The 27462-nt window shown below is 43.7% G+C and overlaps 1 protein-coding gene across 6 annotated transcripts in view; it reads left to right on the top strand.

Annotated features, from left to right (window-relative positions):
• The window catches only part of ADGRL3 (adhesion G protein-coupled receptor L3), a 512834-nt gene that overhangs the window by 141064 nt on the left and 344308 nt on the right, over positions 1-27462 (top strand). The gene's annotated exons all lie outside the window — the stretch shown is intronic.

The following is a 27462-nucleotide window of genomic DNA, read 5'->3' as shown; positions in this document are numbered from 1 at the left end:
GTAATTCAGGATGGGCTTGTTTGGATGTGATTTTTTTTTGTCGGTGGTGGTTTCTTCTTTGCTTGCTTGTTAGTTTTGTCTTCCCAAAGTGGCAAGAGTTACAAGAAGTGGAAAAGTCCCATAAAATTGTATCATCGTTTAAGGATAGAATTAGTGGCCACTAGTTAATGATGCAGGGATTAAATACATGGCAATGAACTAAGGCCAGTGCTTTACCTCTTGCTGCTGATAGATTTCGGAGGCATTAATGTCCCTTAACAAACATCTGAAGGTAATTTCAAAGGGTGGGGGAGGTTATGGAAAAGAGCACCGTGGTGTTTTATAGTTGAGATTGCCTATATATTAGACAGCTCTGACAGAGCGTGTAATTAATTTTTTAAGTGTTTAGACTAAAGAATAAATAACAAGTAATGCACACGGCACATTTTAAATGTTTCAGGTGCATTGTAGTTGTGCTAGATGTAAAGCCATAGCTTTATTGTAGTTTTGAACAGAGTCAACGGAGGTAAAATTGGCCATTTAGGGTCAGTTTTTTTTTTTTCCAAGTGCATTTAACACACGGTTTAGCATTGGAGCACTGTGGCCTGGTTTTGGAAGCCTTTGCACCCAGGCTGCGCATCAGCAAAATTCAGGAGCATAGTGGAGGTTTCAGCCGTTCTTGCTACCTTCAAAATAATCAAATGATTTTTTTTTTCCGGCAGACTCTGCTGCCAGTTAGTATCCAAATGGGTGCTGAGCGCTTTTGAAATTCTGGTCCTTAGCTTTTATATGATCTATAATTTTATATGCAGCGCATCTGAAGAAGAATATGTATGATTCATGTACACATACAGGAACCAACACAGAGGGATAATTTTAATATAAATCCCAGTGCTGTCTGTTTGTTATGTTCTGAAACGTTGCATAGAATAATTCAAATATTTATAGATGGTAGTTCAGCTGCTGCTTTGCTTGCAGCATTTGCCTTTTTTTTTCAAGTCTCAATTGAGCCGTTCTTCCTTCCTTCCTTTGCACTGAAAACATTGCCTGTGCCCAGCACCATCCTTCTGCTTCATCCTCTTGAAACTCAAACTGTGAAACACATCTTAGGGTCTGGGGCTCTGTTTTCTGCTGCAGGCACTGAGGCTGTGCCAGGGAGCAGGGCTGTATTTCTTTGCCCTGTCAGGGGCGGAGGAGTTTGCTTTGCTCCCTGTGAAGCGTGCCCTCTTGGGACGCCTAAGACAGACCAGATGTTTAAGGGCTCCTTGCATGCAAAAGTAAGTTATTGCTGTACTAAATGCAGAGTGATGATTAGGAGGGTGTTAACATTTGCATTTTCTTGCTGAACACACACAGTGTCTTGGCGTGGCAGTCCCACCTTCGGGGCTTGCTACAAAGCAGTTTCTTTGCTTCTCGACAGCGAAAAAAAAAAAAAAAAGAGGAGTTTTCTACCAGGGAAGTCCCAAGGTGCCCCAAGTAGCTCTTAGGTTTGAGATTTGCCTGGAAAGCAAGGCTCTTCTAATTATACCTAGAGCCTTGTGTCTGTCATCAGCCCTGTGGGTGTGGGGGGTGGGAATTTAATCAGCACACGTAAAGTCGCCTGTTTAGGAAGCTGCACATTTTGCATGTTTTTCTTGTTGCTTGCGCTTAATTTTATTTTAATTTTTTCTTTGGCTGCCTGGCTGGGAGATAGGGCAGCAGTAAAGTTGTCAACATTGAGAAGTGTGGTATAATATTAAAATGCTGTAGTTCCTATTGAAGGGACGATGGCAAGAAGTTATTTTAATGGTTTTGTTGAGAATTGTGCTTTCATAGACTCTTAAATTATTGCAGACTCTGCTGCTGGGATATGTATGGGAAACAGCCATTTTAATTAGGAAGATACACTTGGAAATGAAAAGTCATTTTTTAAAGGTAATTTCCTTCATGAGTGTTTTACTGACCGCTTGAATTTATTTACCACACAGACCCAGCAATAAAATAGGTATTTATGGGTTAGTTTTTAATTAGAAATAATGGCTGTTAGAGTCGAAGCGATTAATCATTTTATCCATATAGGCTGTGGTAGTAGTCCCAGTGAAAGACAGTTGCATCGACAGTTCAGAGAGTGATCTAAGGGCCTGTTTTGTCCTTAAACACCACCAGCAATGCGAGCACAGTTTGGCTTGGAAGTCAGGCTCTAGTGCTCTCGGGAACTTGACACATGGGTGAGTAAAAAATCTCCGCTCGTGGAACAAAGTTCACTTTTTGGCCTCCTGAGAGTCATTGATGTTCATAAATAATGCTAATTAAAAAAATAATCCAGTGATGTGACTTTTTTTCTGCATGCAGATCAGGCTTGGAGGGAGTCAACCAGTAGCGACAGATTTATGGTGTGAGTATTCGTGACAGCAGGCTCGCTGCTGAAAGGCCTGGGCAGATGCAAGCGTGCATCATTTTGGGAAGGATCACAGATTTGTAAGCAGCCTTTTGTTTCGTGGCTGGGAAGCGTGGGGATAGAAATTAAAAGAAACCCAACTTAACAGCTTTAATAGCCTTGAAAGAGAGAGGCTAAGAGTTGGGGAGAGTGGCACGAGGAAGATTTTGCGTGTAATGCCAGTTAGCTTTATTAAGCTTCGTATTGACTCACATATTTCCTTTACCCTCTCTGCCTGAGGAGTTTTTTACTCCATACTTCAAAATGCATCACAGTATACATTTTAACGGGTAAGAAACAAGAGCCAGTGCATATCATTTTCTGGAAAGTAATGAAATGTCATGGCAAGAGCATGAAATAAATGTATTTTTATGTACTCGTTTTAGAAATCAATGTAGTGATAAGATTTGGCTTTTTATTAAAGGTTCTTTCCAGAACTGCTTTTGCATAACCAGTATGCTAAAGCAGATGGATTTAGTGGAAAATGTGTTGAGCGTGTCTGTTTGAGTGCTGGTGGAGTATTAACGTTATATCTATTAGAGCTTTTGAGGTCTCTGTTCAGGCACTGTATAAGACTCAAATACCAAACCACCCTGTCTCTGCCAGATGAACCAGAGGGAAGGGCAGACACCCCAGCCTGCTTTTTGGCTTTGCAAAGATGCTCCAATCCCAGAGAAACACCCAACTTCACAAGGAGGAGAGCCTCTACAGGGGGCTAACAGGTTTCGACCACCATTAATGAAAGCAGACAAGGCCAGAAGGTCTGGGAAAGCCAGCACCTGGACTGGGGCAGGATGCAAGTGTGGCTGTACCCATGCTTGGAGTTTGACTAGACACGTCCTCTGCATCCAGGGAGCTGCCTGCCTGCCACTAATGGCTCTCCTCCACCTACTTTTCACTCCGAAAGTCTGTTAATTATCTCTACAGGAATCAAGGTGCTTGCTTTCTTTCCAGTATCCATAGGAACCCATCGGGGATGAAAAAGCCTGACATTTTGATTCCCGGCTTTTGTTTCCATAATAATAAAAAAAAATAAAGGCATAATGGATGAGATGAAGCAATTTCATTCAGCCTGCTCATCATGGCAAGTTTTATGATTAGCCTGAATCCCACTACATTTTATTTTATTATGCCTCTGTTTGAGTTTGCAGGATCACTACTGCAAGGAGAGCCTGCTGCAGCCCAATTTTTAATAAGCTGTGTTTTCTCATCAGCTTAGTGCTTACCAGGTAGGCTTGAAATTTCTCACTGGCTCGCCTAATTTCTGAGTTGGGTGCAGAAAACAAATTGCTCCACGCCTGTGTGTCCCCATCCTGTAGATTTGATCCCATCCTGTCTAACGTAGGCAAAAGAGAGGCAGGGCAGTGTCACACCACTCACTAATTTTGTTAACAAAAAGGGCTTTGCAGAGCCACTTACATTCAATTTGCATTTGGAAAATGAAAACATGGTGTGGCGTAGCCTGCCGGCAGATTTACATGCTACTTGGGTATTTTCAGAAGTAATAATCAAATAGTTTGTTGTCATACACGCATGGTTTCTGTTTGAGCTGTGGTCCTCTTGTTTAATTTGGTAGGAAAGTGAATGAGTGTTGTTGCTTGCCCATTGGAAAAGTCCATTCACGGGACTACTGAAATGGTCAGCTGCTCTGAAAGTGCTGTTTATTGACTTGGAGAGCAGCTGAGAGGCAGCTTTGTCACCCTCTGAAACTTCATGTGGTGTTCCACAGCACGCAGGATGCTGTAGACACCCTGCAGCAAGGTATCCACCCCGACTCCCCGTGGGTCCCACTGCAAACATTGCTGGATCTGAGAACTTTTAGGTCGAGACCTCACATGTTTCACCCTCTTAGAAGCCTCTTGCCTTCCCGGGCTGAGATTTTTGGTGCTTATCTCCCATAAAGAGGCTTCTTATTTTAACTACAATGTCTGAAATTGTCATTTTGACAAAGGGGCAGTGGGACAGTGCGCCCACACCGCTGCACCAGGATGGATAAAACGCGCCGTGATGACACAGCAAGAGGTGAGAAGGAAGAATTTTTGAGATCCTGATGCTGTCAAAATCATTAATGAGGTTTCCATGGATTTCAGCATAAGCCAAGATTTGCCATTACGAATTCTGGTGAGGATCGAACTGCACATAAGCCTGTTAATGGCTCAGAGCCGGTGGCAGGGGAAATGGGAGGCTTCATCCCTCATTTCCAAATTTGCAAGGTTTCTCCTGACTTCCCCTTCGTTGCTCGAGGCCAAAGGAGCCTCAGCTAGTTAAAATCGGTGGTTGGGCAGTCTGGCAGCTCCTCCGCTGTTTCCTTTGGATCAGAGCGAGCAACCTGAAGAAGGAATAAAATGGACACAGGCCAGCCTTCACTTAAAGCCTCAGCACACGTTTATTCCTGAAGAGGTACGAGGTCTGACATAGGAGGAAAGCCCTCTCGGTGGAGGATGACGGCTGCCTGCTGGAAGCTGGCACAGGTAGGAGTGCTCCCGAGCATGTGGTGGTCATCACGGAGCTGGGCACTGCTTCACGTGGGGCTTGAGGCAGGTTTTGGCTGCTCCTGACTCCTCACATGTGTGTGTGTGTGTGTAGGAGCGAGCAGTCCCTCAAACCATTTTCTTTTCAAAGGTTTTTTTTTAGGAAAGGCTGCTGGTGAGACTTCATTTATTCCTCAGATAGAGATCCTATTTGATAGTTTACAGCCAGTATGTATGAAGTAAGTATGGCTTTCATTAAAACGGAGACGCATTTTATCTCAGCTGAGGAATGGGGGAAACATGGGCAATAAAGCCAATATTGTAACAGAGTCTCCCTTTTTAACAGCAAGCTGTGTGCTGCACTTCTGAAAAGCTTGCAGTTCTGGGGCCTGAGCTGATCAGAGCTCAGCGTGCTCTTTTTTTGCTGCCTTATCACCCTTGTTAACTTTTCAACTTGTCAGGCGCGTGGTGGTTTATGAAATTTTAAAGCTAACAGTGTGCTGTGCAGGGATCACGGCGATACAGTAGACTTTTGAGTGCATCCTGAGATGAATAAATCATGAAGTCTCAGAAAGTTGCAATTAAACGACCCAAACCTGGATGCTTGAAATATTATACCTGGGCTCGTGCGACTTCAAATGAGCAGCAGGGCCGGAATTGGTCCGCACTCGAATCGGAGATCAGCAGAAGGAAAAATATATAGATGTCTGTGGATCGTGTTTCTTCCTAGGCAATCAGACTTATATTTACGGATCTGAAATGGATTTACTGTTGATGGAGCCAATTGCCTTCAGCTCAGGCAGGTAGGCATGATCCCACGGGAGATGGAAGTTGCTCGGTCCGTTTTCCCCCTGCAGTGGCTTCCTTAGAAATGAAGCTAATCCCGCGTTTGATGCTTCCTCAGTTGGTGACCTTCCTGTGCTTTGCCAAGGCTCCACGAAGATGCTGCAGGTTATCTTCGTTCCTGTTCGAATCCGCTACGGCTTCAGCACTTACATTGCAGCTGCGGGTCAGGCCAGGGTTACATTAACTTTTCATTCCCCCCTCCGGCTTCTGAGTTGCCTTTCAGACATTTCTGATTTTCCGCAGACTTGAGACAAGAGGCTGATGCGTCTCATGCTTGCATCAGTTCTTATTTTAGTTTTCCCCTTGAAAAATGTGGAGAAAAAAAAAATAATATTAAACAATCCAGGCGCTCACCACTGGGGCTGGTGTTTGCTCTGCGTTTCACGAGGGTCTCTGTGGGAGTTGTGCCTTTCCTGCCAGCAGGGACACACTGTGATTCACATCTTTGACTTCACCAGCGTGAGTAATCTCACTGACTTCAACAGGATTACTGCCGCGTTTAAAATAAGGCCGCGTTGTAAAGGTTTGGGGGATTATGAGCCCAGATAGATCTGTTGTGTGACTAGTCATTGAGATTTTGTTTTAATTTCTCCTTTTATGAGTTGGAAAAGTCAATAAAAAATAACGCAAAACACATGCATTATTAAGGCAGAGACTTAGCTGTGGCCCTGTCAGGAAGTTCACAGTTGGGGCTTTTGCAGGAACCACGGCTTTATTCTTCCTTCTGCATTTCCACTGTAAAAAATGTGCATTATGCATTCACGTGGACCGATAACACTCCATCTAAGGTCGTTTTTTAACCGAAAGGCAATCTGTTCGATCATCCTGCCAGGGCCAGGTGGACACGCCACTTCACCTTGATTTGGTGTGTTTCTGTTTGCTCCGCTCTGTCATTTCTTGGTACGCCTCTTATCGCTGCAGTTTCCAAATGGCTTCCAGCAGTGCACATCTGTATGAGCTCTTTCATCTGCTCCCCGGGGAAAGAAGGATGTGAAGTCAAGTGTTTTGGTTTGCAAGGTTTATATAATCATGCGCATGTGGATGTGGGTAGCGTATACGGCTGTGCTGTAGCAGAAAAGGGAACTCAATGCAAAATCACCCAGTCTGCCAAGGACCCTTATGGTAAATGCTGAGGACGTGAGCTTGACTGGGACATTTTTCATTTTCTGCAGGCTGAAAAAGGTTAAAAGTCACAGGGCTGTAGAGTAACTGTGTAAAAAATGTAAAAAGCCCATCAGTTACGTGGCAGAGGGAAGGCACTTCAGCCCGCTGCATGCTGCAGGATTTCCCTGAGCTGGATGTAAAGGGGGACCTGCATGGGTACAGCTCTGGAGCCACTCACCCCGTCATCTTCTGGCCTCTTCCTTTAGGTCTTGCTGACGTGAATGCCCTGTCACTGTCCCTCACCTTCAGATGCCAAATAGATCCAATGGTGAGGGTTCACATGGGAAACATTAACACTGGGAAAATGTCACTGGAAATACATAAACATTCTGGTTTTATGTCATTTCATCTTGCTTTCCAAAAATTGACTTAGATTTTTATTTTTTTTTCCCATGAAAGCTTTAAAAAACACTATCAATATTAACCTACCAGGAAAAGTTCTTCATTTGTGTGAAAACTGTGTTTATCTTGAGGGGGAGGCTCATGCAGCTGCAAGATAATACGGAGTCTGCGTGCACCTCATTTAGGTTCTGAAACAGAAAAGCTGTTGAAACTGATTGCTGAGATTGGAGAATACCTATGACATGAGGTGTACGTCTGCCTGAGATAAACCTCAGCTGCCAAGAAAGAAGAAGAAACACTTTGTTTTTATCGGTTCCCATCAACGTGTCGTTGAGGAGACGTGTGTGCGGCAGCGGCGAATACAGGGTCTTTGTTCGGGACGGGGGAATGGTTCTCTCCCACACACAGCCTCTATAGGATGGGGAATTCAGGGTCTGGTTTCATGGTTGTTCTTCCATAAGGTGTTTTTTTTTTTTTTGGCTCATTTTTCTTCAGCTAATAGTGTGCCTGAGCTGTTTTCACCGAGATGTTCCTTAAAGGAGAATAATTTGAGCGTGCAGTCCTTCCCTTGCCTCTCCCTCCCCTTCCCGGCTCTTCGGTAATTGTATCCCGGTTCATATTCATTTGGCGTGCTAATTGTTGAGAGTTTAGAAATAAGAGACTTGGCAAGATGTAGAAGAATTAAAGTGAGTGCCCTTTTGTCTGCAGGAACAATGGAAGCTAATAATTATTCCCGTTATATTTTGGTTGTTAAAACTTCCCTCTCCTGAGCTCCATTTCCCAAACCTCTGCTTTTCCTCTGACAAAAAGCAGTCTGATTTGATGTACATAGGCAATACTTCAGAACCCATCACTCATAGCCACAGCCTTCCCGGCCTCCTATATATTAACAAGCAGATGTGTCATCCTTCAGACTGCTCAATAATAGATCTTTTTAAGAACTGCTTTTCCTCTGTGGAGTTCAGTTACTCCAGAACTAGAATTTAAGCGCTGCTCTCATTTTATATAGAGATATCAGAAGGTACTCAGCTTAATGTAGAGTTGTATATTTGCATTTTCAGAACATTTTGTCTTCCTTTATTCTCTTTGCAGATGAAAGGTTCGGAATGCCAAAGAGCTAGTTAAGTTATATAGCGTGCATGGAGAAAATACTGTTAATATCTAACTATCCGGGCGGTTTTGGTGTTTTGGTTTTTGTGTGCATTTTTTTTTTAAAGCTTCTATCACTTCCAAAGGAGCCTAAGAAACTCCAGAAGTATGTTGAACCTGAAGTTGTTTTTTTTTTTTTGCTTTTCTTCTAATTCTTGCAAAATTGACCCCAAATTTGACAGAACACTCAACTTGTCTCATCCCCGCCGTTAAACATATAGAGAAGCTCTGGCAGTCTTCTAAGAAGACATAATGAAAAAAGCCTCAACAAGGTTAAACTTCCATTAATAAGCACATTTCTATTCACGCAGCACATGAGTGGGCCCTGGCTCATGAGTACACGCTCATCGCCGAATTACAGAGAGGCAATTAGAGCCCCACAGATACAGGGTGTTCATCTGAGAGAGGCGGCCCGAGCAGTCCCATTTCTGTCCTGCGTTTGTGCTTTGAACACAGGGGTATTTCAAAACCGTGTTGCTCTTTTTCAGTGTGAAGAATAGGTTTGAGGAAGTGGTTGTAGGTATGCCTCAGACACAGCTCGTTGTTCTGCCACCTTTGTCACAACAGCCCTATCTACAGACATGTGTCTGAATGCACAGTCCTTGGGAGCAGAGGAAAACAATTGTGATGTTTGCTGTAAAAGAGAACTAGTTATACCCAAATTCCCAGTCTTCCACGAGCTGTGCAGTCATTGCATCCCTGTTTCATACCTTGTTGCAGGTGGGAAGCAACACTGGTCCTGCACACAGAGACCACTTGACCATTTCCAGCCCCTACTCCAACCCACCCCAGCCTTTGCTCCTAAACCTCTGGCTGAGCATACGAAGGTTTTGCATGCAGGACAGCATTTGCTCGTTTACCCCTGAAGCATCCTCATTTTGGAAATCCCATCTGACCAGCTGTAAAACTCTGGCAGCAGATTTAGCAGGGGGAAGCAGGGTAAGCCTGGATTTCCTCACCTGGCTTCTAGCTCCTGAGGATGCAGGGATGCTACCCTGGTCAGAGCAACAATTGGGATGCAGGGGCTTGCTGCATAGGTTTCCTTTGCTGTTTTCCTCCCTTGTCCAAGCCTTTTGTTTGTCCACACCAGCCAGAACCCTGCAGATGAAAACCAGAACCTACCTGTTTTCTATTAATTTGAGCCCCTCCTGCCTTCAACTGAAAATAACCAGGGCTCTGACTGGCAGGCGGTGACCCAGCTGGAACAGGGCAAGGATGTAAAAACGTGTTGGAAGGGAGGAAGAGGGCTGGGAGCCTCTGAGAAACAGGACAGTGCTCCACATCCATTGTGAGCCTGGGCATGCCAAAAGGCAAGAGCCATTAAAAACGCAGCATACAAATTCACTATAGGTGCAGGTAGGTCTGCAGGGCACAGGTTGATTTTAGTGGCGTGTGTAATGACAGGGGGTTGCAAAACAAAGCAGCTTTGTTTTTTTTTAAATAGAGTGATTCAGGGGAAAAGGTTCCTCTTAGTGGCAGAAGAGAAGTACATCTTGGTAGCGAGTGAGAGGTGAAGCTCAAGATGGAGATATGCCATGAAAAAAAAAACACAACACCCAAAACCCCAGAGCTAAAAGCACAGCATTTATTCTGAAAGCGTGAAGCCGAGGCCAACCACAAAAGAAAAACATGGAAGTGGGATGTGGTCAAAGCAGCAAAGTGCAGAAAGGATGTCTTCAGGACAGGACATCGAAAGAAAAACAAACACAGTAAGATGACTTTCTCTTAAGGCCATAGAAGAGGATATTGTAGTAACCACATCATAATGTAATGAGGAAGGGCTCTGGCTTTTCATGGATCTGCGAGCTGCTCCCTTCTCAGCTGCAGTGAGGTAAATCTGTGCATGCACAACACAGCCCTAGTCTTCAGGATGTGCCCTGTTTATCGGTGTGCCCCAGGAAAGGTGCAGCAGCTGTGCAGGAGCTTGCTCTGCCACCTCTGAGTACTGGGGCATCCCAGGGAATGAAAGAGGGAGAGGCAAAATTGGGGTGTGGGGGCTGGGAAGTTAAAAAAAAAATAGGGTAAAATGGCCCCAGGCTGCTTCTCACATCGTGGTTAAAATTTTTGTAATAAAATGGTTTTGGAGGGGAGGCTGCATAGCGGGGCTCCCCCGTGCAGAAGGATCATCGAAGTGTCCCGTGTTTTGGCACTAAAGGTGGTTTTATCCTGAGATCTCATGGGCAGCTTGTTGTAGCTCCTGTTTTGTTTTAACTCTGGTGTTTTCATTTTTGAGTAAAACATTAGCTTTTAATTTTGAGCTCGTGTCTACTAATTAGTCACTCATCTACTTCCAAGTTGCATCTAACAGCTGAATTTTACCTGCCTTTCCCTAGGCAGTGGGCTGATTGGCATCTCCTCCTCTATCCAGCTGCCTGCGTTCACAAATCATGAAAAATCAATTTATCTCTCTACCCTTCCTTCAAAAATGATTGAAAGCAGCCAGTGGGTTCAGAGGTATAGGGCAGGAAGACAAATAAAGAGACCAAAAAAGTGTGGCTGTGGCTGCGTTGCTCTCCTTTCCTTAGGAAACAAGCAGAAAGCTTTCACCCTTAAATTGTTGGGGTGGGAGACTGCATCTGGAGACGTATTGCTTTTTAGTTTTAAACAAATTTAAATTTGTTTAGCATATTTTGTTAATTAATTTTGTTAGTTAAATTTTGTTGCTAAGTGGTGATCTTTATTTTTATTTGTATTAAATGTGGTTGGACTTCTGCCCAACCTTAATTTCAGGTTTTTGTGTGTGTGCAGTTGTGATACCTATCATCTGATGGGGTTTAAACCCAAAGTGTTTTCCGCTTCCTGAAACTGGAAGGGAAGGTTCCTCGCCGTTGCAGGGGAGAAGTGCAAAGCACCTGGCTCGGTGCTAGAGCTTTGGTTGTAGAAGGACTTCTTAAAAAGTGCTAATTGATTCTAAAAACGAAGTCATTATGTAAATGTTTGTAATTCGGGGCTGCTCTGAGAAGCTTCGTTAGGAGGAACACAAGAGCAGGAATTAATTTTGCTGATGTGCAGAGATGAGCTGCCGTGTCCGGAGGAAAGGCGGCGAAGTGGAAGAGGGATTCAGGTGCTCCCCCCTCGCTGGCTCTGTCGTGTGATGCCATTCCCCAGGCATCTGCTTCCCTTTTGGATTTGTTTTACAGGGCGATGTCTTCGAATATATGGCATGAGATTACGCTTTTATCGTCTGCCATGAATCCCTCATAACTGTAGGATGGTGTGGAGGTGTGCAGGCAATACCGCATTATAGGGAAGCATTAGGAGCCTCTATCTCTACCAGTAATGTCCAATTAATGACCACTGAGATAAGCTAACGAGAAGTCAGGGCTGCTTGGAGCTTTAACTCATTATTTCCTGACCACCTACAGACAAAGAGGCCATTATTTCTATATTTTTACTTAATGACTATTTCAGATGAGTACAAGGGCTCGCTTTGCACCCTGGGGGACTGCCCGAACGTTTTGCTTCCAGCCTGGGAGATACCTCTAGAAAAATCAGGTAACAGAAAGTCCCAGATCTCAGCAGAGGCTGGAAGAGGCTCGTGTAGCAGCCACTCAGCTGAGCAGTACCCATCACAGGGCTTGGGCTTTCTGCTTCTTGCCTTGCTTCTGTGTCACAGATCCCAGAAGAGGGACCACCAGGCTGGGGAAGCCTATTTGTGATGGTGACTCTGGGGCCAGCACTCAGCTCTCAAATCTGCCTGAGCAATACTATCCTTGGGATTTTGATGACACCTGATGTTTTGCAGGTGATCTGAGAGACCAGTTATCTCTCAGGTGTGAATTTGCTGCTCAAAACGAGGCACAGATCTTGCCACCTTCCCTCCCATGGAAGTAGAATTAACTACCAAAAGTCCCATCGGATTTACTGGGACAACTCAGAGAAAAAAGAGAGACGTCAGAGTAGGTATAATTTCATGTCTGTTGGCCATCAGGTTTTCAAAGCTATAGTGAGAGGGAAAATCATCATTTAATTTAGCAGGCGCTTTGTGTGGTGATGATTACCTCCTTCAATAATAATAAGTGCCCCAACACAGAACTGTGGCTGGGGACCTCCAGCACAATTTGGGGGAAACCCGTGGCACCTGGGGAAGCTGTGACAGCTGTGACTTTGCTGCAGACCCCCACTTCATGCTGATGGGGACATGCTTCCACCTGCTCTGTGGGCACCAACACTTGTTACTGCCGGGAGCTGTGCAGGATGTGCCCTTTGCTTTACAAAGTCAAAACTCTGGATCTTATTGCTTCCTCCTGTACAGTCTCGCTGCCTTGCACAAAGCAACTGCTTTGTAATAACAGAAAGGGACAGGCAGGGGAGCCCTTGTAAATATGTTTGGAGAGGCAGTGGAGGTGATAACAGGTTTGTATCCATGGTTTTGGGAGGGAAGGACAGGTAGCTGTCCCCATGCACACCCCATTCTGCTGCTGTACTGTGTCCATCCCAGGAGACTTGCAGCATCCCCAGCAGGGAAGGGAAGAGCAGGGAGGGAGGGAGGAAGGAAGGAGATGTCTGTGGCCAGGCTGCCCAGGTGTGCCCATCAGCCCCCCGGCCTTCCCCTTCCCCCTGGCAGGAGGTGTTATAGCTCCCAGCTGCGTGCAGGGTAGAGGCACTCAGCTCTTCTCCTGCCAGGAGGCTGCCAGCCCCTGGGGGTCCTGTTTGCAGCTCTTCGGGAGGTCCCTGAGGTAGGATGGGGAGAGGGGGCTGTTGGGGAGGAGGGTAGCGGTATGCAGGGCAGTGTTTTAGTGAGCTTTAATGTTAATCATCAAAAAAATGTGCTTTTTGGGGCTGCGTTCGTGAGGTCTCTCAAGCTTTGAAAGAGTTGGGGTTTGGGTGAAATTAAATCCAAGTGTTTGCCATTGCACTCATGGGCTGCTGCTCTGCTGTGTGCCTGGCTGGCTTGCCGGGGCCTCCTATGCTCCTTACTGCTGTCATTGCTCCTCCTTTTGCCTAGAATACAGGTCGTGCCTTCAAGGGCATTGTGAAGGCTTAATTTTCTTCTCAGGCATGCAACCCAGCACCCAAACAGGCGAGTTTTTAAGATGAGCGAGCGTTGGTGATGTTTGCAGCGCTCCTCAGCCAGGGGTGGAAATGAGAAATAGGAGACGAAGGCTGTGTTATTTGCTGCCTCGTATAATTGCTCTGTGAAAGGGTTTGTAGCGTTTTGGTTACTCGGGGAAATGCAGAGGTAAGGCACAAATAGGTTGTGGATAGCTTCACGTCTCCACAGCCCTGCCTTCATTACGATGCAGCACGAGTTGCTGCTGGCACCAGGACAAATTCCACTGTAAATTATGCGTGATTTACATGAGAAGCTCATTAATTCCCCGACACCGGATTTAGATGGTTTCATTTGTAAAGGGTGTCATTTTAAACACTCCTCAAACATATTTCCCTCTAGCTGCTGACTCAGAGTGTGTGCTGAAAGATGATAAACAGTGAAGTGCGCGCGTGTTTATAAATACATGCACACACAGGGACGAAAAATGGTATTAATTAGGAGGTACATTCCTGGTTTAGTGATGGTGTCACTGATACGCAAATTTAATAATTTCGGCTGTCTCACCGTTTGCACAACCTAGAGCTTGTGGGTTTTGTATCGTGGTTATTAAAGTACTGCCTTCTTTTCCTTTCGATTTTAGTGTTGAACCTGGATCCTGGTAGATAATAATCCTTATTGTCTACTCTTCTGGTCCTTTCATTTCTTTTATTTTTATTTTTTTAAGGGTACTTCCTTCTGCATATTAGCTGGCATCAACCCCAACAGTGATGGTTGGGAGAGGTAATTTTTCCATGGTGAAATGGCAGCTCCCTTGTGCTCGGAGTTGCCTTCTTCAAAGGCAAAACCAGTTCTTAAAAAGCCCTTCAGCCACAACACAGAAGGATGCAAGGCTCTCCCTTCTTTGTTGTTGGAGCCAATGTGAAGTTAGTCCATGCCACTCAAGCAGCTGTGTGTTACTCAATCATGTGGTGTACGTTTAGGGTTGGAGGGACCTACAGAAATGCTTGCTGTTGGCCAAATTCTTCGAATTGCCAACCCCCTGTTGATTTTGGCAGGACTAGAGCAAGGCCAAGGGGGATGTCTTTCTAAATCCAGCTGAGATTGCGTAGCAGAGGCGGTATTTCCATGAGGGAGTGGCATGCCAAGCATTGTCCAGCAGCGCCATATGAGGGACATGGGACTTTTGAAGCTCCCTTCAGAGGGACTTCTGACTTCAGCAGCAGAAAGGCTTGGTCCTGAACAAGCAGCAGGACCGTGCTGGAGCAGCTTGCTAACAAAAGCAATCAGCAGGATGCCTTTTTTTTTTTTTTTTTCTCCTCCCTTATGCATTCCCCATTTTTCCCAACTCTGCTCTAATTTAGAAGTTCGACTAAAAGAGTAGTCAGGGAAAAATAATCCCTCGGTGGAATTACCTTTTTATGGGAGTCCCTGTCTCTTTCTCCAGGATAGATATAGCCGATAGGCGCAGCAGAAGTAGCTGTAGTTGCAGCTCATACGTTGAGCTAATGTAGTCCATGCTTTCATTTAACGTTGCTGTTGCATTAAGCAGCATGACCATTGTGCATTAGCCGAAAGAATTATTTGCTCATTTTCAGCTTGTACTTATTGTTTTAATCCAGCATCTGGAGCTACGTGTGCCCTGATATAGGGCTGATGCTGAGACTCGGATGATGGTGTAAGTGTTTTATCATACATTCATGTGCCGTCCGGGTTTAAATTGCAGCTTATAATTATTTTAAATGGGCAGTTGCTCTTTAGAAAATCTTAAGGTTGACACAAACAATAAATGCAGGACAAGCTGCCAGACTCACCTTTGAAGTCTCTGGCCTAAGGAAACTGTTCCTTGACATCTCATTACTTTCCTTCTGTTATTAGAAACAAATGTGGACTTCCTACATGTAGATTAAATATGGCACGAATTAAGAAAGCTGAGGTAGACAGCAGCAGAAGAGGAGAAATTATGCCGCGCTCTGCTGCGGTTTTGTTTATCAGGATGTAAGTCTGAATTTATTATTTTTTATGACTTGTAAGTTAGCACAAGGAAAGAAAAAGGAATAACATATTTTATTATTTTTTTTTCTGTGACTATCAATCTACCATGATTCAAAGTGTACTGTTCTGTAAGCTTTTAAACAATTTTGCCACAGGGAAAAAGAAAACGTGCCCGTGTTAAGTAACCCGAATGTCTATGGCTGAGGTTGTCCTTCCACACGTAGGAAGGCTTGCCTTGCTTTGGGTGAAATTCTCCCACTGCCTGAAAAAAGTGGCTTTGACTCAAAAGGCATGGAGGAGTGGAGGACGGGGTTTTGGCAGAAGAGGCAGGAAACCTTGTAGCTCTCTGCCTCTGAACAGTGCATGTCAGACCTTCCCTGACCTTTATTTTAGCCTTCAGCTTGAAGTCTTCTGTCAAAATCTCTGAGCAATATTTGGAAGGGGTGCACAAACATACTTTTGAAAATAGGAATATCAACATTTTTGCAGCAAAAACTTCTCTGGTAGAACTCCTTTTCTCACTTACTTGAGGAAAATTTATAGGGGAAAACAAACAAACTGAATATTTTACAGAAATGTGCCTTTTTCTTGTTGTCTTCAACAACTTACTTCTCAGAGAAGAGCATCAGATCTGCGTGTTGTCTGATTTAGCAAGACTTGCGAAGGTGGTAACTGTGACTTTTTCTGGTATCTTGAACTCAGGATGCGTTTGGAAGGAGATTGGATGGCAAAGAGGTGGAAATACAAGTCAGTCCTTGCTCGATTCTCCCAAATGAGAATCTGCTGGGACTGTTAAAAGGGGATGTTGTCTACGTGGTGCCCCCCTACACCAACCACCCTACACACTGTATATGTAAGCCAGTGACCATGAAATCTTTGTCAGTTTGATCATTTCCTGTAGTGCTGAAAGGAAGTTTTTCTCTAGCACTTTATTTTGAAGACCCAGCACTCCTATAGGCATTGTACGAATTCTCCTTTCCTTGTTGTTGGTTTACTTTGGCTAAAGTTTAGGTCTTGAAAAGTATTTAAAACTGTTTTATGCTTTTTATTTTCCCCCTCCATCTGGGGGAATATGCTTAGATCAGCTTGGCTTAAACTGTCCTAAATATCTCAATGTAATCCCAGAGGGCGATTGTTAGCTCAGTCCCTTAAGCACTGGGAAGGTCTGCGTATGGTGCGAATCTGTGCAAGTATCATGAAAAAAGTTGTAGGAGCAGATGATACCATCCAAAAAGGTGATCCCAGGTGTTATTGACAGTCTTCAAGCATCACGATCTAACACAACGTTATTTCACAATGTAGATAAACCCTCCACATGATGTTCCCATCTTTTACCCATCCTCATCATGCAATATACTGTTTTGAGTGGAATATTCTAATTCTTTCTAAATCATAATGAAAGTTGTGTGTGTAGTTCATAATGCAAGTGGAATAGCTCATATTTCTTTATTTTCTTCTTTTTCTTTTTCTTGAGGTTGAGAGCCTCATTGGTTTAGGCATGTAGTTGAACACTATTCCCATCCTGAAAAATATGCATCTTTGGGTAGACAAAATGGACAAAAAGTGGGGAAAAAAGAAGGGTTATCCTTATTTGACAGGGACTCTACTGAGGCAGAAGAGGGAAAAAAAGGTCCTTAGTTTTGTAGACTTACAGGTTTGTTACATCTTGCAAAGTGATCTCATTTTGAGAAATGTGATGGAATAAGGCAGAGTGAAATTTCTTCTGATTTCTCTGAGGGGAAGCTCCAACCTTGTTTTTTCAGTTTGTGTGCCTGGTATGTTGTAGGCCAGGCCAAGTATTTTACGAAAAATGAAACAAAACACTCTGCCAGAAACCGTCTGTGTGTCTATGTATATTAAAACAAAAATCCAAGTCGTATCCCATCTTTGCATGCCTTTTCCATATGAGGAGACTTGGGTTTGTTTTTTGCATGATGCTGTACATTAGCACGCATGTATGTGGGTCATTCTGCTACCGATCAAGGCACTGAAGAAAATCAGCAGTTACTGTTATGTGAAGTAGAGTAAGGAGAGCATGTCACCTGTAATATGATAACGTATTAATTTACCAAGTCAGAAAACGGAGCTAAACTGGAAGCTTAATCTGACTCTGGACTGTGCCAAAAAGATCTTAGCTAAGTGAGGCGAATGTTTGTAATTAGTTTTGGAGCGGCTTAATTTCTGCACGTTAAACAGGTTGGTGTTTGGTTCTAGGCTCTGAAGCAGGGAGGTGCCTCGGTGTGAGTCTGGCTTAGGTGCTCTGAATTCCTGCTCGCGGTCGAGCCGATGCTTGGTGTTAGCGCGCTGGCAGGGCTCCCTGAGTCAGCACCTTCGCTGAACTGAAACCCGAAACTTGGAAATGCGCAGACAGGTTCGTAACCTCTGAGTATCTGTTTCTTTTCTTTTATTTGCGGTGGCTTTCTGCCAGCGTGATTTTCATGACATCAGTTGCTTAATGAGTGACACTACCATAATAAAGACCTGGAGAATCACGCTTGGTCCGGGCGATGCTGTTTCTCCTACAGTCTTTGGCTGCTGCTAAAATGTCACTGTGAAACTCTGTCCAATGTTTCTATGGCTGAAAAACCATCAGTTGACCAACAGTGGCTCAATGGTCTTTGCCTTGGGTGCTTGGGGTCCAAATTTTTATTCTCCATTTCAAGCAGTAGCCAAACCCAGGTGCGCTCGGTTTCCAAAGTGGCTGTTGTCCTGTCTTCTCACTGGGCCCTCTCCTGCAATTCGTGTCCGCTGCACTGCCCAAGCAGAACAAGGTAATGTTTTATTCCATAGTTAATGGGTATGCTTAAGATGGTTTCTCTTCGGGGCTTTCCCAATGACTTATGAGTAACTTGTGTTTGTCTTTAAGCCCTGGTACCACTGAAGTTGAGAGAGGCCTGAAAACGATTATGGAGGAAGCACGCTAGTTCTTAAGACCCTACAAATAGTGTTTCATTCCTCCCCCCCCGTGCTTTTAATTCTTTTAAGGATCCCTAAATAGGAGCTTTTTAAATCAAAGCAGCAAGGAGCAAAAGCGTGTCACAGAGTTATGAGCCAGATGTCGGTCGCAGTTTCTCAGGTGCGCTGTTCCCTAACACCCACTCGGCTTTCCTTGTGGTGGTTCCCCAGAGGGGGCCTTGAGGCTGGATGCAAGCTGAAATCAATCCTCAGCCTCTGGCATCTGGTTGCTGAGGGCTGGAGCTGAGTTGAAGTTGTGTGAACTGAAAAACTGAGACAACGTGATGTTTGGAGCAAGCCTGGGTCTTGGGAACATATTGCTCAAGCAACCAGAAACCAGGCTTCTATCCTTGTGCCAAACCAAAGTCAAAAGCCACATGGGTTTCAGAGCATTTTAATATATTTTTTTTAAAAAACAGTGTTAAAGAGTAAGCTGGATTCGGTGATTGAAAACTCCTTGCTTTTGCCCTGCTGTCTGTAATTTCTGCTTTGACTTGTGTCATACCCTTGAGGCCTTGCATTAGAGGAGCTGAGCACTCACAGCAGAGAATTTGACCAAAATGTGGATGTCTTGAAGTGCATTGAGGAATGTTTTTGGAATATGTAGTGTTGCCATACTTTGTTGGCTCAAGGTAAAAATGGGAGGAAAGATACTCTTAAAACAGTTACACCTCTGGCTTTTCCATGGGTTTGCTTGGGACTCTGGCTAGGATATCTTAGGATGTTGCTTTCAGCCTTTTATTTATATACATACCCATAACTTGCCACAGACAAAATAAGAGACAAATCAATTTTATTGAACTTGCTTGATTACTGAACTGGGATGTGGTATGGTGTGGAAGGGGAAGCTTTCCATGTAGAACAGAGGAGGAAGCCAAACATGGAAAAAGGCCACACTTGTCTTTTATACACCCAAGATAAGACCTTAATTCTCTTTCTTTGCAAAGAAAGAGAGGAGATCGTGGGGGCAGACTTGTGATGCTGCAGTCCTGGGACATCTGGCTCCAGTGGAGCTCTTGCTGGTGATTAGATACATCTTGCAATCAGCCTTCTCAGCAAACACGTAATTACTGGAGTTTCATACTTACTTCAAATGGTTAACATATGATGTCCTTATACATTTGTTTTTCTTGCAGCTCATTTTTCCCTGTAACTCGTCTGTGCAGGATTTGTGCAGTCTGTGATGGTGGTGTCTCACCTGACAGTTTGCTGTGTAGAAAGGTTAAGGCTGCTAATGGAGCTAGTGAAGACAGGAGAATCATGATCGAGTCCAATGTTAGTTATGCTGATCTGTTTGTAGACTTGTTTGGTGCTAAATCTGGGAAGTGTTGATTTTATTTTTAACTAGATACCACACATTTGGGCAGTCCTGCTTGTGAACCTTACAATCAGGTTGATGAACCAGTCAAAAATGACGAAATTTGAGGGCTTCTCCTCTTTTGATCTCTAGATCTCTCATTGAAAAATGGCAATTTATCTTAAAAGTATCTGAAAGAACAACACTGTTTTTATTTATTTATTTATTGAGGCATAAACATTAGTTAAGAAATGTCTACAGCGAGTAAAACAGTCAGATTTGTGAGCATCCTGGCATTCTTTCTATTCCCATGGTTTTCCTGCAGTGGAAGGAAGATGGAGGCAAGTATCTTTCCAACGTAAAGATTAGTTATGAGGAACAAGCATTTGTATGGGCTGTGCACAAGGACAGATTCCACGCGGACCTTGATGGGAAGTACTTCTGATTGCTTTAACATGGCTGGTGCGCACTCGGCTTCAGAAGAGAGCTCTGCTGATTGATATTTTTAATGAGCTAGGGGAGAGTCTTCAAACTGCCTGTCTATCTACCTACAAGCCCTCAGGGTAGAGAGCTAAATCATTGTGAAGCATTAGAAGTAGGAGAAACTTGGCAGGTGATCCCACTAGCCATATTCTCTGGTATATATGGTATTTGTGTATATGCACATCAAACTTTATTTATTTATCTTCTTGCAAAGCAGCTTGAGTGACTATTCCCATCAGCAGCGTTGAGTAGCTTTTGTCGAGCTGACAGCCCAATTTCATTGCTGGTTTGAGCCACTGAAACAAATCCAGTCTCCCTGTTTTTTCTACCCTAAAAATAGAAAAGGGGGAATGCATGTGGAGGAATGACTGTTTGTGTATATATGCATGAGGATGTAGTCATATGTGTGTTTGTATTGGTTGATATATGTCTGAGGAGGGTCTGGAAGTATGCCTGTGAGTACTCTACTCTATTATAAAAATAAACGGGGTATTAGAAAACCCTTGGTAGCAGAACTTAATGGCATCAAGGAAAATATTGGATTCTGGGTGCTATTTCTAAGTCCTTTTCATCAGAATGGAAGTGGCATAATCAATATGTACCTCTTTGGCTGTTAACTCTTCAGATTTAGCAGAAATCACATTAAATGGAATAGATTTTATTCCTGGCTCAGTCAGAGAGGGTTATATTTAACTGAACTCTCTGGAAGTCAACTATTTGGGAGCTGCCAACTCTCCACAAAATAATGATGCCTGTAGCTGTACCCAAACAAATCATGATATCGTTTCATTGTCATTAGCAATGCGGGCCCCGCTTTCTAATGAACTAAACAAAAGAAGGTCTGGTGGTGTGCATCCTGTTTTTTTTTTCTTAATTCTCCCATTGATATCTTCGTCTGTCTGGCACTGGGGGAGATTCAACTTACTCTACCTTAGGGTATCTTTGAAAGAGAAGGCCTTCCTACATATTTGAAAACCTTTACTGTAGTCACTGAGTGTAACCCAGATCACCGGTTTGGAAAGCACAGTGTCTGGGCTGAATTTGCAGTTGTAGGAAACATCCGTAACCAGTAGAGATTCAGCAGGAGTAGTCATACTTGCTGCTGCAAGTGGCATCTAACAGTATTTAACACTCAACCTGAGTCCCTGTGTGTTGGCAACAACATTTTAACATCATAGAAGTACTGATACAGGTAAGAAGACGACAATTATTTATATTAATTACTGGGAAACAAACAAACAAACAAAAGAACATTAATAGCAGAGTCTGTAGGTCTACAGGAAATTAATGTTTCCTATAGCAAAACACTTTTTTTTTTCTTTCTCCTTAAAAAAAATAACCTTTATGTTCTGGAGATGCTGTCATGAGGGAGGCCTCCTAGGTAGCATCTCTTCACACTTCCCACATATTGTGTAAATATATCTACCTCAAGTATTTCATCTTCCCAGAAGTCATGCTTTCTTCTCCAAACAAGAAATCTGGAATCCTCTTCCTCTTACAAAGCCCACCTGTAGCTTGGCAGACTACCAGCTTGAGGCTGTGTTGCGTGTTTTTTTTTTTTCTTTTTTTTCTTTTGATAGTGCTCCAATTTCAAATTTTGCATAAAAGCTGTAAATGTTTCTGGAGTTACGAGTGATCTCATTTCCCCCTTTCTCCCATTCCCCAGGAACATTCCTAATACGTTACTCAGTTACTCTCTCTACTGAACAGGAGAATTTCAGCAATAAATAAAGCAACACTCGAAACCGTAAATAATGTTTGGACAGCTTGTGGTGAGGCTTTTCCAAAGGGAAGAACCTATTTTGTCGTGGCAGCGTATCGTGGGGCTGTCCGGTGTCGTGCTGGAAGCTGACGATCGTGGTTCAGAGCACGCTGTTACGTGCGTTGAGTGCCCTGACTCCCTACGAGTCGTGTGGTTTTATTTTTCCCAAGGACTCCTGAAGAATTGGCACGTAGGACAGAAAAGTAAATCACGTTGATTGGAGATGGGGAAGGGGGAGGATGAAAAACAACAAATAATAACCCCTGCTAAGAAATTCCGTGCTAAGGCTGAAACTGCAGCCCTGTTTTAGGTCTTGGTTGAAAAAAAAAAAAAGATGGCAAGAGCATATGTCGATGACAGATTGCCAACCTTAGCATTTAATTCCTGGCATTTTGTGGGTTTATAGGATTTGCTGACAAAAAGATGGGGGGAGGGCTGTAGGGAATGTAATTTCCTGAGCTTTCTTCTTGAAGGGAAAAATCTCAACCCATCTTCTTTTATTGGAAGATATTGGAAACAGCATGAACAATTGTAGTTTTTCATTAGATTAAATACCTCTGAGTTATGACACTTTCTCTTCTTTAAAAAGCGATGTCCAAAGCATTGGAGAAGCATGCATAATTAAATTCTTTCCTTACTTGAACTTCATTATGATGCAGTCTATTTTTATTTCGTTTGACACCTCTGAGCTATGTAGACTCATGATCTGTTAAAATGTGCGTGTTTACAAAGATGTGAACAACCCCAGTCTGCCTGCTCTGCAAAGATGTATAATAATAAGCAATATTTTGAAAACTTACGGGAAGTATGAAAACGAGGATGTTAAAAACAAAGCCGTGCATTGCACCTGGGCGCTTACTCAGACACTAGCTAGCCGTAGTGTATAAAAACATCGTGTCCTTCCTTTGCCTTTTTCTTATCTCTATTCCATCACCCGTCGAAATATCCTTGATCTGAAAGCCTCCGACCTGCTTTTGGTGTGGATCCTTGATAGGGAACTGTTGTAAGTGATGCAATTAGAAATCCCGACGAGCCCTTGGGATTCCAGCTGGATGTCTCTGAGCGTTACGCACTGAATGGAGAACCTGGAGGAAGCAATTAAAATGTTTTCAGGAAGATCACGAAACAATTTAAATATAAATTGTGATTTTCCCAAACCCAGAACAATTCCTGGAGGAAGGAGGGGGAGGAATTGAAGGCTCTTTTTCCTTTGGAGGTTTGACCTGTTTCTCTCTTGACTGAGGAAATAGCTTGGGAAAAGGAGAGCACTTCTCTGATACAGGGTTTGAAGACATTTCACAAAGGGTTCTTTGATATGTAAAAGATCTTTTAAAGTTCACAAAGGCCTTGGGTCTATTTAAGTGTGCATCAGTCTATTCTCACTGAGCAATAGTACTTGAAACTGCTCCTAGTGGTTGGGTGCCAGAGCTTCCAAAATGCCGGACTGTGTTTTTTTTTCCCTTTTGCATCAGCATCTAAGGCAGCAAAGGGCTCATCTTTTGTCTCTGTGTCATCTCAGCATGTACTTCGGTGAGCTTGGGAGGTTGCTTGGCATTACTTGAAGGAATATAGACACTTAATAGTAGTCGTTATTCTTTTCTATAGAGGCCATACAATGCGTCTGGGTCCGGGTTTGTCGTCTGCAGGCGACACCTCCGGTAGAAATTAAAATAGCCCCCAAGCCCTTTGTTTCGGCTTTTATTGAGCCGACAAACTGCTGTAGCAAAATGATATGTTTTATAATCTCCGTGAGTTAGTTGTTCATTTCAGGGCTCATGAAATTTAAAAGCTAGGCAGGCCGGTCGGCAGTACTTGTAAAGCCCGTGAGTCTGTCGTTTCAGGTCCAGGGATCTGCAAATCCCCAGCGGAGTGTGGATGTCCATTATAATCTCCACGGATCTTCCATGAAAGCATTTTGGAAGTTTGTGAAATACTCTGGTAAACCAGAGGACTGCACACCACATGTGGCGTGCCATTTCTTTTGGCATTCTGTTGGGGTTTTAACGTGCTGAAATCCATCCTTTTCAGCCTCACCAAGACTACAAACTCCGTGGTGAAACTGAGCAGCGGTTGTAATCCTGCACTCTGCTCTGAGGATCCATGGCTTTATGGCTGTGTGTGATTGCAATCGGCTCTGCTCTATTTCATTTGGCTTCCCCGGCAAAGATTTAATTCTCATCAGGCTTTCCTCCTGCGGGTTGGGCGCCTTAAGTCGGGTCTTTCAGCAGGTAGAAACCCCAAATAAATGTGGTGAAGACAGAGGCCTGCTTGTTCTCCATGAGGAATGCTGATGTATGTGACATTCAAACATGTTGCTGGAGTATCCAGTCTCATGGCATAGGCGTAAGTGGAGGACAAGAAGTGCAGCTTAGCAGGGTCTCTAGACTTCTTTTTCCTGCCTTTTATTTTCTTTAGCCCCGTGGCAAACATGGAATAAAATGTTGAGAGGTCTGTCCTTCTTGGCATGTATAAGTAAGTTTGGGGTAAGGACGTGCCTGTATGGATAAATTATTTTACAATGCTTTCCTAAACAGTGCTGATACATCTTCAAGTGTTAACGAACTGGCCTGAAATCCCTTGCTGGGTTTTCCTCATCAGGGGCAGTAGGAAGGTGGAGTTGGTGCACGGAGCGCTCCGGTCTGTAGGCAGGTGCTACGTATGACTCCAGGGCAGGAAGATTTATGCATTTCCAAACTTGATTTTGGTAATAGCGGTGTATAATGATCGCTGTGTTCTTTCTGAAGAAACATCTGCCGGAATGCAATCTGTTGCCCGAAGCTGTCATTAGGATTAGCCAGCAAATGTCCCATTTTGACTGTTGAGTACCGGGTCCAGAATCCCGCAATGGGATTTTGTTCCCTAAAAGAGATTTGCTGACTTTTCTGGCTTGTGTGCGTGCACAGGCACATATGTATGTGCATACCTTTTCAAATTGTAAATTGCTCTAAATTGCTACCAGCTTTTGAACTTCATGGGGAGGACCAAAAAAAAAAAAATTCAAAACAGGGAAGAAAAAAAAGACAAACTAACAACAACAAAAAAAGTCCTACCTTTCAAGTACCTCAGGATCTCCTAACAAAACCTGCATGCTTTCAGGGCTCATTTGGCATTAATGAAGCACTGACAAATATTTTTGCAGCTGGGTTAGTGCTAATGAAAACCATTAGTCGGGAAGGACCTCTGTGCAGAACTGAGTTTTGCCTAATTTCAGGTCCCTGAATCACTCAAGTCTGGGAGAGTGTGTCTGTGGTTGTGTCGAAGAGCACGTCTAGGGCTGTGACTGAACGCTTATCCTGTCCTGGTGCTCTGGGTTGGGCATCCACTGTGGGCAACGTTGGGATATAACAGCATGTCCGTGTCCCTGTTGTATCTCTGGACCAACACCAGCTCATCCTGTAGGGTGTTTGTAGGAAGAAGAGAACCAGGTGGGGAAAATGGGGCTGTTTGGCTTAGGATTCCTCTCTTGTGTGCAACCCAAGACTTGATTCATCATACACTGTAATACCTGGGGTTGTGGCCCCGTGCCCTGGAACAGCTGTATGCTGCTTGGCCAATCCCTCTTAAAGACATTTCCTCTTAAAGACATCGTCTGCCTTCATTTGAGGTTTTGTTCCCTTTAAACTCTCTTCTAAGAGGACTGCACGAATAGTATTGCCTGAAATAAACATTTTTTTTCGATATACATTTATTCTGAGGGAACAATGTAAATGTATGCAAGTAGGATACTATTGTGTGAGAGCTGTGACTTATTTATATAAAGTATCAGAACACAGAGGGCTTGATTTATAACGCTGAATAGTTAATGGGAATAAGTCATAAATTACAGCATTAGACTTACGGGGTGTTTGAGATCCCTGCTTCTTTGTGTGAGCTGCTATATAGGAGGATGGCAGGCTGATTTTTCTGTGTACTTTGTGGATTTTCATATGTTGGCTTTATATTAATCTGTCAATTCAGTCAGGAAAAGGGAACGTTTTTACTTGGCAAGTTTTGCAAGCCATGAGAAATAGGGGAATTTCTTTCTACGTCTACGTCTACCTGTCCCCACCTGCTTCCACTTTGTTTCTGACAGCAGCCCTGGTACCTGCGTCTGCAAGTGCTGCAGTGGGGCTTCAGCTCCAAGGCATCGCTCTCGCTGAGGGCAGCAGTGCACAAATGGGGTGAGGCAATAGCTAGAACAGCCAGACAGCAGGATAAATGGCATGCAGGGTGCAAAAAACACATGCATCTTGGAAACGTCCTTTTTGGGGACAGGAGAATAATGGCACGAGGAAAACTTGGGATTTTGCTTTATGGAAAACAGGATTACTTGCTTCTGGTTCTGCTTCCCTGCATTGAAATTAGGACCTAGTCAATAAGTACAGCATTGATAATGTATAAATTATTGCCACTGAAAGCAGGAAAGAAGTTTTGCAGCTGAAAATAGTTAATAAAATCCACTAGTCGTGGGTAGGTATTTGAACATTGGAGTAATGGGAGCTATCCGGATAGACGGCTTGCCTTGGCTAATTATTGCAAGGATGAATCTGTAACACACAATGAGGACATGTCAGAAAAGAGGCATCCATCCTTGAATGGCAAAGCATAATTATGGTTACTACAATAATTGATACATAATTATTGTTGACACAGTTGATAGTGACTGGTATTGGGCTCCTGCTAATAGTTGCTCAAATGGTTAGATGGGCTTTTTTTTTTTTGGTCACATCTTAGACTTGGTCCAACAGCAGCAAACATCTTTCATCAAAGTGTTCGTTTCTTTTTATTTTCTTCCCCTTTCCTGTTCTTTTTCAGCCATTTGACAGCAATTTACTACCTTGCTTAGCTTTTTAGTCAGTTGTCTCCCACTCCGGAAAGCCAGGTTTCTTAAGTGCTTCTATGATGCCAAGTTAATTGCCCGAAAATAAGTGCTTGAAGATGGATCAAGTATTGTCTCATCAGCATTCGGCATCCCTGCCAGAGCACGGGGGGGAAGGGAGGAAGCACCAGGCAAGTTTGAAGAAAAGAGATGGGTAACAAAGGCAGGCAGGACTGTCCTAGGAGCAGTGAGCCAACGAAGCTCTCCTGGATGCAACTCAATCCCTAGCTCCTTTGCAGGTGGTACTGTGAAACATCACCAGCACCACAGTGCACAATGCTGGTGGGAATGATCTACCCTGTGCAAAAATTGCAGGGGAGATGGTGCTTTTGGGTGGCCCTGACCTTGACCATTTACAAAGGAAAATGTTGACTGAAGTACGTGTCTGCCTACCCAAGCAGTGCTAGTGCTTTATTTTCTCTACTTCTATAGAGTGGATGGGGGCTGATGTTCCTGACTTGTCTTTGTGGTGAGGGTGATTTCTAGGTAAATAAACAGTCTTGGAGGTATTTGTAAAATGTGAAGATACACAGCAGCTATCCTACAAATTAAATTGGGAAGAGCAGAGGAAAAATCACAACTGGCTCCTGCAATTCCTCCTTGCTGCTGGTACGTAGCGTAGTCAGATGCAGTACGAGACTGGATATATCACAGCAAGTGTTGGATCTTTTCCTTTTTATTGCAAAGCTTAACAAGCAAACAACAAACAAGAGGCATAGCTAAGCGCTGTGGTGAAACTGTTTGAGGCAGGT

This window comes from Anas acuta, chromosome 4 (assembly GCF_963932015.1).
Source record: "Anas acuta chromosome 4, bAnaAcu1.1, whole genome shotgun sequence".
NCBI classification, from domain to species: domain Eukaryota; kingdom Metazoa; phylum Chordata; class Aves; order Anseriformes; family Anatidae; genus Anas; species Anas acuta.
This window is presented reverse-complemented; position numbering and strand designations above follow the sequence as displayed.